The sequence below is a fragment of the Canis lupus genome, chromosome 9 (assembly GCF_011100685.1).
Source record: "Canis lupus familiaris isolate Mischka breed German Shepherd chromosome 9, alternate assembly UU_Cfam_GSD_1.0, whole genome shotgun sequence".
NCBI classification, from domain to species: domain Eukaryota; kingdom Metazoa; phylum Chordata; class Mammalia; order Carnivora; family Canidae; genus Canis; species Canis lupus.
This window is the reverse complement of record NC_049230.1, coordinates 5,226,916-5,237,344: the sequence shown is the minus strand read 5'-3', so window position 1 is coordinate 5,237,344 and position 10,429 is coordinate 5,226,916. Positions and strand designations below refer to the sequence as shown.

Below are 10,429 nucleotides of genomic sequence, written 5' to 3'. Positions count from 1 at the left end.
ATACTTATTGAGCAATGTGAATCAGGCACTGTGTTAGGTGCTGGAGATAAAATGGCAAAGCCGACCACATTTCAAGAAAATGCCAGAGGCGCACATTGGATCATCTTTGTGGTAATCATATGTCCCAAGAAAGAACACATCTAACTCAGTGTGCTGCCTCCCAAAGACTTCTATACTTGATTCTGCAGAGGGGAGAGCTTCCTTTCCCCCATCCAATCACCTAAATTGATGCCTTGTAGGTTCTGAATGTTAAGCTGGAAGGCTGCATAGCACTGGGAGGACAGTGTGTGTGTAAATACTTCAGGAGTCCGTATTGAGACTGAACACCAGGCATCATATACACCATAGCAAAGTCCTCTTCTGCATATAGACTGTTTGACAATATTAGAAGTACAATCAGAGCTTTCTTAACGTTCCACTGGTGTGCTAGTGTGTGGCACTGTAAAAGCTCCGCTGGCCACGGTTTCTTATCAGATCTCAATGCCAACAATATACTTAGAATGAAGTTAATTGAATAGATTCTGGAAGAGTATCTGTCCAGGTGGTGGGCTTTTAGCTGGCTTTGTGATAGCATTTATAATACACAACCACGGTCTACAATGAGGTTTCGACAACACACCACAAGGTGGGCTCAGAGAGTAAGATGTTAATATAACAAGATGAACCATTTCAGAAGGGCCTTGATTTCAGCGTAACTCTTCTTACATTAATTACTTATTTCTGCCATGAGGCTTCATTTTCTACCTTTTCCTCTTCCTAATGACCTATGCCTAGGGATTCAACATCCTCCAGCTCAAGGCTAAGGAAAGCCTCCCACGCCCCACCCTTTTGGTCAGGAAGGCAACAAAAGAGCCTTTGTCACATTGGCTTTCCCCATTCACTGCCAGACTAGGCAAATTGGACACCAGGCAGTTAATCTGTGGGCTAGCAGGGTGAAGAGAAGTTGGCTGGCAGCCTCTGCTTTGTTTATCTGTTCCCTAAGACTGTTCCAAGTACATCCTGGCTAGTTCTTGTAGTCTTTGTATCTAAGTAGGACAATCTTAATTGTTTACCGACTCATTTTTTTAAGATTTATTTATTTATGAGAGACACAGAGAGAGAGGCAGAGACACAGGCAGAGGGAGAAGTAGGCTCCCTGCAAGGAGCCCGATTCGGCACTCGCTCCCAGGACCCCCAAGATCATGACCTGAGCCAAAGGCAGATGCTCAACCACTGAGCCACCCAGGTGCCCCAGACTCATTTTTCTTTCCCCTAAGATAATCACATTCTATATTAAATTTGACCCTTACTGCTCTGTCATTTTTGATAGACAAAGACAAATATAAGGAAACAGACATGGTCTATACACATCAATTGAACTGAGCAGGACTGCAAAGACAGGCCAACACCATAGATGGAAGTCAGAACCATGAGGTGACGGGGTAGGATTTCCCCCACCCATCACCCCAAGAATTAATCATCTGCAGCAAATAAGTTGTAAATGTGCTTTAATGAGTCTCTTAGTCCCATCAACACACAAGAGCTTCTAACATAATCACGGAAATTGTCCTTCAAGAAACACTTGGTAAGCTTTATATCCATTTTACTTCCTTCCTTTGCTCAGTATATTTGGAAGCTCCCTGAATATCACACATTTCAATCATGCAACATAATCACTTCATTCAGAATGGCTTTTTGCCATTTCCAAATAATTAAATCCACCCTCAGTAATCAAAAATTTACATAACTGGAGTAGCCAAAAGAAATAGGCTGCAAGTGGTTTCGGAAGGTGAGCCCCACCAGCAAACAGAAGTGAGGATGATGCAGCCTTACCCTTCGCCAAGGACAAAGGCCGGGGAAGAAGCACACCAGAGGGTAGCCTCGTGGGGTGTCCAAGCCCCTCACTACATGCATTTTACTCCCAGGCAAGACCTTCAGGTCTCCCCCTCTTTCCAAGATCCAGATCAAACAAAAGCACGAGACAAAAAGAGTACCATGACCAGGAGGCAACCAGCACAAAATTAAAACTGCTGGAGGACAAGAGGGCCATCAGAAGTAACCATCATCACTGTGCTCTATTGCCAACACTACAAGGGCATGGATCCTTATACCCAGCAATCCGTTTCCTGGAATCTTCCGAGGTATCTGCCTAAACAGATAAATATGACATATGTGAAGCGTTATTGCCTCAAGCACCTTCTAGAGAGGCTATTGATGACTGATTCACCTTCCCACAGGGGAGGGAGGGGCTGAGTTCCAACCCTCTCAGTTGCTGATTGGTCCCTCAGGCAAAGAACCCCATTTCAAGGTTATCTAGGGGCTTCCAAAAAACCACCTCTGGTGCTGTTGAAAGGGTGCTTGTTAAATAAAAGACACCTTTATTGCTTTTAGCCCTTAGGAAATTCCAAGGGTTTTAGGATCTCAGCACCAGGAAAGGGAGGAAGACAAAATATATTTTTCTTTTTTAATTTTTTTTTTAATTTTAAGTAGGGTCCACGCCCAAGGTGGGGCTCGAACTCACAACTTTGAGATCAAGAGCCACATGCTCTACCAACTGAGCCAGCCAGGCTCCCACAAATATATATTTCTTTTTACAAGTCACATTGTCACTGAGGCTAAAAATAGCTTCCGTGCCAGATTTGGTTTAAGGATGAAAGATGATACACATAAATGGTTGCACACTGCTGGCATTTAGTGCCAATCTTATTACTAACACAGTCTCAGGAATCTAAATTAACCAAGACACGAAGGTCTGCATTTTTCAAAGACACACATAGCCTCACTACCCCATTCTCTGAGAAGGGATGAGAGGAGATAATCCCACATGGAAGGTCACCCTCAGGTAGGCTAGGATTTCCCCTAAGGGAAGGAAGGGGTGGCAGATGCTATCTACAATACAGACAGCTAGAAATGGGCCACTGTGGAAAGAACAAATGAACGAAAGAAAAAAATACAAAGAAAAAAATACAGTGTCAAGATGGTCAAGAAAGAAAGAAAGAAAGAAAGAAAGAAAGGTCCCGAGACTCCAGGATCACGACCTTAGCCGAAGGGAGCGCTCAACTGCTGAGCCACCCAGGCATCCCCATATCTTTTGCTTTTAAGTTACTATTTCTCATGTAAATAATACTGCATTCGTAACCATCCTTAAATTTTACACTTCCTCTCCCCAGAGTCCGTTAACCAAACCTTCTCTCTTGGAATATAGCAGGAAAGGGCCAGAGGAATTACTCATTCCTTATCCGTTTTGATTTTGGTCTATTTTTAGTTCAATGTGAAGGCCAAACTTTATCAACAGACTGGCATTAAAAAAAGAAAGAAATAAATAGGTCTCCGGTAGACTGGAACTGAAATTATCTTCAAGCCTACAACTCTATCCAGTGCAAACAGTAAAACTAACATTTAGAGATGCTTGAGGAGCTAATGTCTGTTTTTTGGTTTAGTGATGAAAATCACTCTTCATTTGTAAAATTACCAAGCCAGAAATCAAGCCAAAAGAGGTGACTTCTCTCCTTTTTGTGATCCAAACTCTTTCATTTTCACCACATGGCAAACACAGAGCAGTGCTGAGAGAGGCACACCAGGCAACCCTTCCAGTTCATTAGATGCCCTTCCATCTATTACATCTATTACATCCTTGTAATCAATTCTATCTCATAAAACAGAAAATTTATACAACTTTTATTTTTTTTAAAGATTTATTTATTTATAATGAGAGACAGAGATTGAGAGAGAGGGAGAGGAGAGAGAAAGAGAGCGCGCAGCAGAGACATAAGGGAGAAGCAGGTTCCACGCAGGGAGCCAATGTGGGACCTAATTCCAGGACCCCAAGATCACTCCCTAGCCAAGGCAGACCACTGAGCCACCCAGGCATCCCAATACTTTTGGTCTTGTCCTAGCTTCCAGTATCTCATCTTCATTACAATTTTTTGAAATATTTTATTTATTTATTTATTTATTTATTTGACGAGAGAGAGTGTGTGCATTCACACGCAGGAGGAAGAACAGAGGAGAAGAAAAGCAGGCTCGCCACAGAGCAGGGAGCCTACACTCGGGCTTGATCCCAGGACCCTGAGATCATGACCTGAGCTGAAGGCAGACACTGAACTGACTGAGCCACCCAGGTTCCCCTCATCCTCGTTACTATTAGCCAAACTATTAAAATATACTGAAGTATACTGATAATATAAAGCATATTTATTTGGAAAGTAAATTATACAAAACTAGCACTTTTTAAGCATTCTCTTGGCTAAATCTGTTAGAAGGGATCAGAAAATGATCCTATGGCCGCTGTAAAAATGGTCATGTAACACACCAAAGGTCTATGAGAACATACTGCTTTATAGCATCATAAAATATTACAATATTTAGCAAAATAACGTTTGACCCAGTAATTTTTATTTCTCATCTTTTTAGGTCCATTCTGTCACTTATGAAGAACGTAAGTGAAGGTTAGTCAGTAGTATCATCTAGTGCTGAGTGTACACCCCATAGCCCAAATCTTGGTTCGTAATCTTGGTTTGTAAATACCACTTTCCACTAAAGGCACTGGGGCTGCTTGTTGAAATGACTGATTCCAGGTGAAGTAAGTACAGGTAAATATGGAACATCTAGGGCACCTGGGTGGCTCAGCAGGTGAAGCGTCTGCCTTCAGCTCAGGTCATGATCTTGGGATCCTGGGATCAAGCTCTGCATCAGTCTTCACATCAGGTTCCCTGCTCGGCGGGGAGTCTGCTTCTCCTCTGCCATCTCCCCTCTCACACCCCCCCGCCTCTCAAATAAATAAGTAAATCTTAAAAAGAAATATGGAACATCTAGTTATATCAGAAAGTAGTATCAAAAATGACAGGGACATGTCAAAAGAACACAGGAGGGGCTCAAAGGCTCTCTTTGGTCAAGTCTAAGACCATTTGACTTGTAATAAATTTGACAATTATTACAATAATAAGCAATGGATTAGAAAACCCTGATAAATTAAGGTTCTGAATCCATTCTGATAGAACTGAATTTCAACAGGGAGAAAGAGAACCATAGTAATAACTGATTTGACCTAATATGAAGGAATACTCCCCAATAAAAGGATATTCTATAGAACACTGACATACTCTTCAAAAGTGTCAGTTCATAAGAGACCAAGGACGAAGTGCTGTTCCTGATTAAATGAGACTAAAGAGAAAGGTCAACTGAGTCTGATGTGTGATCTTTATTGGGTTCTAGTTCAGAAAGAAATGATTTTTCCTTTGCTCTGAAGGACACAGTAAGCCAAATGGTAAAATGGAATAAGGTCTGCAGATTAGGTAACAGTATTGTAACAATGTCCGTTTCCGGAGTCTATAATTACACTGTGTTATGTAAAAGAATATCTGTTTTTATGAAATATTACTGAAGCATTTAGAAATAGACGTTATGTCTACAACTCACCCTCAAGTGGTTAAGAAAAGGATGTGTATCTAAGTGCTAAATCTGGGGACTCCGAGCAAAGAGTAGAGAGAAATTCTGTATTCTTTCAGCTTTTTTCTAAGATTGCAGTTTGTTCAAAATAAAACTAAAGTATGGCTCCTGAAGCTCCTGTCATTCCAAAACCTGGCTCCCCCAGCTCCTGGCTGCATCTCAGCTGCCTTGCTGGCATGAGAGATGACACAAGTAGCTCTAAAAAATCATGCGAAAACAAAAGATCACCCGAAGATCTACTGAAGAGCTTAGATGACCTCTTGACACAATCAGGGCTCAAAAAGTGTTTATTATTACACATTCTTTCTTCACAGCCAAGCCTGGAAAAACTACATGTTCATCAACGACAACTGACTGAATAAATTGTGGTATATCCCTAAGTAGAACACTTATGAAACTAAAAGACCAAGAGGTATGTCCAGACTGACAGGGAAGGAGGTCTTGGATGAGAAAAGCAAGGGGGAGAACAATGTGTCTGATATACTACCACTACCGCCGTGTGAAATGCGAGAAGAAGTATGTTATCTGCTTGCCTATGCATACAGCCTCTAAATGGATATAAGAAACCAACTATACTGCAGATCAGAGTTAGCTGAGGGAAACTTTTTTACTGTAAAGAATTTTATACTTTTTAAATTTTGAAATATGGGGATATATTGCTTATTCAAGAACTTTAATTATAAATCCTCAAATAAATGCTGCAAAAAAAAAAATGCTGCAATACCAAAAATTTAAACTAAGACTTTATTACTTGTTTCTCTTGTATAAAAACCGCTGAAATTGGGATGCCTGGGTGGCTCAGGGTTGAGTGTCTGCCTTCGCTCAGGGCATGATCCGGGATCTGGGATCAAGTCCCACATCGGGCTCTCCACAGGAGCCTGCTTCTCCCTCTGCCTGTGTCTCTCTCATGAGCAAATAAATACAATCTTTAAAAAAAAAAAAAAAAAAAAAGTTACATGCCTTTCCAACTGAGCCAGCCAGCCATCCCATCGTGGTATTTTTAGGTAATTGAATGGGATTGCATTGGTTTCCCCTTTTGTTAAAGAGATGGTGTTACATTCAGACTCCATAAGGACAACTGAACTAATCTGGGTACACTTAGCATTCAGAGTGTGAAATAATTTTAGCTTTAGCTAAAACGTTGTATGTGTGACGGTGTGAATCTTAAGCTTTTTTTTTTGGGAGGGTGGTGATAGTAACCACTGACTATACCAGGCTTTGGGATCCCAGTAACTTTTAAGCACTTATTTTAGTAATCAACCCTTTGACCTGATACCTGACTAACCTGTTATTAATCCAGCAGTGTGGAGGCTATTTCTTTCCATGGATTTTGAGTGGTAATAACTGGCATTCTATACCAGAAGATAACAGTATGCTTTTTAGAGGAATCTCTAAAATTTGTATCTATTTGCCATGCTCCATAACATACAGAGATTAACAGGTGTGGGGAAATACCAGAATGGTTATACCTCCAACAGGTTACTTCAGACAGGCTCCTGTCAGGTTAACATTCTAACTTTTTTATCCTATCAAATTGCCATCAATTGGCACATGCAGGGGGCCCAATGTGGGACTCAATCCCAGGACCTCAGGATCACGCCCTGGGCCGAAGGCAGGCGCTCAACCACTGAGCCACCCAACGTCCCATGTATGGGACTTCTGATCTTGGGGCTATAAGTTCAAGCCCCATGCTGGGTGTAGAGATTATTTAAATATAAAAATCTTTAAAAAGCAAAAAGACCAAGATACCGTTCATCCATATACGTATTAACTTCTAGCCATTCATATTATTAAACTTTCTTCCGATTTACAAGTGAAATAAGAACTAGAGCTAATCTTACAGGGCAACTCCGACCCGGTGGACAGTAGCTTTTTTGACCACGGGGGAGAATGGCGACCATCATCCATGTCCAGCTCTGTACACTGAGCTTCTCCGTGATCACAGCTAACCCCAACGCAGTCTCTCAGCATATGACGGGCCCTACGGAAAGACAACAGGAAACGGAAATTCATGGAAAAAACCCAAGTGTCACTATCTCAACACTTTATTAATCATCAAATGAAACATCATCTGAACTTTTACGGACACACAAGGAATGATTTAGGCAATTCAGAGGATGGGGCCTAGACCAGAACGTAAATGCCTCAAGAGGCACAGGAGTTGAGATGTGGGCCAGCATCTGATTGTACATATTCGTTCTGTTTCTCCTGCTTTGTCCAATATTATAACACTTATCTTCAGAAGATGGAACCTTGTTCAAAAAAGGTCTCTTAAAACCATTGCCTGAAAAACATTCATGGCCCTCTGTTTTCCTTTTCCTGAGAATCTGAAGGAAGAACTTCCTTTTCTCCTACAGGAGGAAAACCGAGTAATTCAGGGACCGCCTTGTATTATTTGGAGACTAGCGATAAACCCTGGTGGGAACAGGACAATACCGTGGGGGAAAGCTGGAGCCAATGAGCTTTTCCAGGCCAACATGATTACATGCTCTGAGTTCCCAAACAGCTCATTTTGACTTCAGAAGCACCCAAAAGGAATTTTTATGAATGTCCAACATATTTACCTTTGGCAGCATCAGGAGACTTAGCTACTATGACTGCATTTCTGTAATTTGGAATCTAGATTTGAAGGAAAAATAAGAAAATACTGAAAAGTTATCACAAGTAACACCTGGGTGCTGGTGTGACACTTTTCCTCTCGTAACAATGATCCATACTAGCAATCACATACTCTAGAGTTTCACTTACACGTTTAAAATTTAAACACTTATCAATTAACATCATTGCAAAAGTACTGCTACATCAAGAAGATTAAAAATAATTACTTCTTAACACCTTCATTTAAGAAAACATAAGCAATTGCTAAAGATACTAGAAGGAAATCCATTTTTAATGGCTTAAAAATACTATCGTCCATGCCTACATGCTGACCCTATCTGGCTGCCTCAGGCACTGAGACTTAAGGGAAAGACCATCTGATGTGCCTTCAATATTGAATCTGATACAGAGAAAAACTACATAGGGTCTCTTTTGAGGACAATGGGTGTTTGCTGGTGGCTCCTCACTTCTTCCTGGATATACTGAAGCAGGAAAGGTGAGGCTCTAAGGTTGTCCACGGGAAAGCTGAAAAAGCCTTGTATTTCCTTTTGATGAAGATCCATAGTGATAATGTGAGTTAAACCTGAAATTTTAAAACAAAAAATTACAACGTTCCCCCCTACAAGTTAATGGCCACAGTGGACATAAACTAGACGCCCACCCCTGTTTCCTACCGAAGCCTGAAAGCAGGGACTGTGTTTTGGACAGCACATTAGTCATAGCTTCATCTGGAACCTCAACAACACTTAGTGACTCAGAATGTTGTCAGCCTCATGTCAAAGAGCCTATGACCTTCCACATGGAGAGAGACCTAGAGCAGAGAGGAAGGTGCTCTCCTATACTATCCTAACTAGCTTGGTCCTGAAAATTAAGAAAAGTCAGGCACAAGCAAAAATATGAATATGTAAAGTTAGAAAACATGGAAGAAGTAATGGGTGTAAAAATAGGCCTTGACTAAAGACTGTAGAAGTTTAAAGGCCTATGGCTAGAGCAGAAGGAATTAAATATGAAAGCTAAATAATACACTATTAGGATATAAAATCCATATACCACAAGGGTAAGATAGTGGAGAGTTTGAACAATTTCTCAAGGTCATAAAAGAATGAGTCAAGAAGTATTCTTATAGAAAAGATGATAGACATACTCTTATAATCAGTCGTGCTGAACAAAAAGGTACATATATAAAACATTGCAGATAATCAAAGGTTACTGCAAACCCTCTAGAGCAAAGAACCATTAATTACCCCGTTCCTCCCCAAACAGCTACACATCTTGAGAGAGGATGGAATCCAAATTTTTCTCAGGGCTTGAATGTGTATTAGAGTTTTTAAGTAAACACGCCAGGCAAATAAATCCCAATTACCATCAGGTGTTATTACATTTGATTCACGGGCCGAAAGTATGTTGCCGCTACAAAAACACAGAATAAAGCAATGAAAATGAGCTGCTATTCAGAGACAGTCAGGAGGGGAAGAAAGGAGTACTACATAAACTGGAGAAGCCACAGAAGAAAAACACCAGTTTAAACTACGTACAAAACACAGCCTAGCTAACCAAGGCAAATATGTAAACCTACACCTGAAGCTCGAAAGATCCCATTAGGACGCCAGGATCACAGCTAAAGTTTTCATGAGAAGATGAGATGGGGCAGAATGATGAGAAAGTCCAGGATTAGTGGAGAGACACATCACTGTCAAGTTAAGACAAAGAGGAGAGGAACACATGAGAGTTCATACCTACACTCACACACCCCTAACCAGAACTATCAAAGGAAACAGGAAGGAAGTAATTAGTGAACAACACTTAAGAGAGAGGCCCCAAATTAGCTGAGGTAGGGACTAATGTCAAGCAGAAAGAGTCCTAAGTGACAGGGCGGGCTCCCCAGGGCCTGCGTCCACACTCACCTGCTTTCGCCAGCATGGACGCCAGGAGCTTGCACACAATGGAACCCCTCTTCCGCATCTTGCTTTGCTTGCTGTAGGGAAGTACGGATGACTCCGATAATGTTCCTGGCACAGGCAGTCTTCAGCGCGTAAGCCATGATCAGCAGCTCCATCACAGCGGTGTTCACATCTCTGAAACAGTCGACATTTGTATTTGGGGGTTAGTTTCATTCATCAACCCCCAAAAAGATGGAAAAGTCAGCCAAGAAATGGGCTGCCAAGATGGGCGTCATGGGCATTTTGTCACCACACTGGCTTATGATGGCACCTCACAAATCCAGGGAAAGCTTCTGAGCTCTTCTTTTTAGCTGTGCTTAGGTAAATCCATAGCAGTTATCCACGCTCCACCTCTGCCTGGATCTTCTGTCAATGACCAGTCGCTGGAGTGGCATCGGAGGCAGACATCAACTGCTGGCCAGGGTGAACCAGCAGCCGCTGGCACCATCCAGGGCAGCAGACTC

At 41.7% G+C, this 10,429-nt stretch overlaps 1 pseudogene; it reads right to left on the bottom strand.

Annotated features, from left to right (window-relative positions):
- Positions 1 to 6,163: 6,163 nt before the first annotated feature.
- Positions 6,164 to 10,081, bottom strand: LOC119876676 (annotated as a pseudogene).
- Positions 10,082 to 10,429: the final 348 nt, after the last annotated feature.